At 31.6% G+C, this 2,500-nt stretch overlaps 1 long non-coding RNA gene across 1 annotated transcript; it reads right to left on the reverse strand.

The window, feature by feature from the left end:
- Nucleotides 1–1,217: 1,217 nt before the first annotated feature.
- LOC147468369 (uncharacterized) lies at nucleotides 1,218–2,282 on the reverse strand. Its single transcript, XR_015192512.1, has 3 exons — nucleotides 2,100–2,282; nucleotides 1,467–1,562; nucleotides 1,218–1,315 (listed from the first exon to the last, which is right to left on the reverse strand). It is a non-coding gene; the product is annotated as an uncharacterized LOC147468369 (long non-coding RNA).
- Nucleotides 2,283–2,500: the final 218 nt, after the last annotated feature.

Consider the following 2,500-nt stretch of genomic DNA (forward strand, 5'->3'; position numbering starts at 1 on the left):
TAGATAGATATATATAAGCCGCGGTGAAGGTGGAACTGGCGTCTTCTCGTGACTTGAAATGTGAGAGTTACTTTGCCGAGATTTCTTCGCTAATGTTCTCTACCAAAATGATTCCCAGTATTATTTTGATCTCCAGTGATTGATTATCCGTGATTCTTATCATAGCGGTTATTTGATGGAGGACATGGAGCCTATTTCTTGTTTCATTTGTTTATTGATATCAACTAGTGTTTGTTTGCATGTTTTGTTAAAAGAATCAGGTAATTGAATATGATAGAGATGGCAGTTTGAAGAATAAAGATGAAAGATGAAAATGTTATGAGATTAAATCAAGCCAAATATTCAAATTGCATTATTTCAAAGCACTATTTAATGTATGATTGAAAATGTGAACGGTAACGTTCATGGATTCGAAATATCACAATGAATTAGATGATATTCTAATACATTGTTTGTGAATGTATGTGGATGTGTGCGTGTGTGTTTATGTGTACATGTATATATAAGAATATATATATATATATATATATATATATATATATATATATATATATATATATATGTGTGTGTGTGTGTGTGTGTGTGTGTGTGTGTATGCATGTGTATAAATATACATAAATATGTATGTATATATATATATATATATGTATATATATATATATATATATATATATATTAATATATATATATATAAATATAAATGTATATATATACATATAGATATGTATACATACACACACACACACACACACACACCACACTCCTATATAATATATATATATATATATATATATATATATATATATTTATGTATATATGTGTGTGTATATATGTATATATATGTCTGTATATGCATACTGAATATATATATATGTATATATATATATATGTATATATATGTATATATATATATTTGTATATACATATGTAGATGTATATATATACATATACATACATATATATATATATATATATATATATATATATATATATATATGTGTGTGTGTGTGTGTGTGTTTGTGTGTGTGTGAATATATATGTAGATATATATGTATATACATGTATATATGTATGTATGTATATACTTATATGTGTACATATGTGCGTGTGTGTATAAAGATATATATGAATGTGTATAGGTATTTAGATATATGAACAAATGTTTGGCAAAAGGACCTCTGATTTAAGAAAACAACTGCATTATGTATTAATTGTATAAATGCATTTTATTATATCTTATCAAAAGCTGTTTCCCGCTCAACTCAGCTGCTGTCTCACATCTCGGCGGAATTTGAACGAAAGGCCAGCCCCATAGCTAAGGAAAAATACAAACAAGTAGAGATATTAAATGGCTGAACACAAGAGAACAGGAGGGTTGAAGCATGTATGACACATATGGCACTCTATCTCTCATCTGGACTTGACATTGTGATCTCTTATTCCACATGACAAAGCAGCAGACTCACTTGGTGCCGCCCCCGATCGTGTGGCTTGCTCCCGCGTACACCTTGAAGCGGTCGTTGGGGTTGAAGTCGTACTTAACGTTGACCACTGGTTTGCCACTGCAAGAGAAGGAAAGATGAAGCATGTGGATACTTATGTTATTATATTATGGATATGTTTATGCATATATATATTCATATACATATACATATATTCATATATGTATATATATTCATATGTACACATATATACACATACACACATATGTGCGTGTGTTTATGTGTATAGATAGATAGACATATATAGATATGTATATATGTATATATTATCATATATGCCCATTTGTACATACATACATATGCATATATATACCCATTTATCTATTTTTGTATCTACATATAAGTTTATATATGTATATATATACATATATATGTAAGTTGATATATATATGTTATATATATATGTTATATATATATATATATATATATATATATATATATATATATATATATATATTTGTGCGTGTAAACAGATTTTATAGTCTGAAAGTGTACGTGTGAGCTTAAGGACGCCCTGCATCCGATATCCTACACGACCAGAACAAAATCCCTCCACAGATCCCATTACCCACAATGCCTGTCGTGGCACTGCCTTACCCGGAGCCCTTGTTGATGTCTGCCGAGACGTTGTGTTTCTTCTGCGGCGCCGCGGACGCTGTCTGGAGGAGTGCCATGACCAGCAGGACGGCGACGAAGGTAAGCGAGAGTCTCATGGCGTCTTCAGTAAGTCTGAATGCGGTGAGGACTGTGAGCGGAGGCTGAGTGCAAGTGACTTCACCGCAAGGGACTTCAGGTTATATAGGAGCGCAATGGCTGTAAAATTCGGACGGGGATGTCGCGTCATGTCTGACCTTGTGGGAATCTCCTGTCCTGTTACGTTTTTCCTATAATGAAACAGAAGAAGATCTGTGCCTTTTTTTTTTTTTTTTATCGAACACAATTACAAACAAGCACACATGTGTGCGTGTGTGTATATGTATATATATATATATATATAT

The sequence above is a fragment of the Penaeus japonicus genome, unplaced genomic scaffold, assembly GCF_977035675.1.
Source record: "Penaeus japonicus unplaced genomic scaffold, GWHDUDI00000001_assembly GWHDUDI00000029, whole genome shotgun sequence".
In the NCBI taxonomy this organism is placed as follows: Eukaryota; Metazoa; Arthropoda; class Malacostraca; order Decapoda; family Penaeidae; genus Penaeus; species Penaeus japonicus.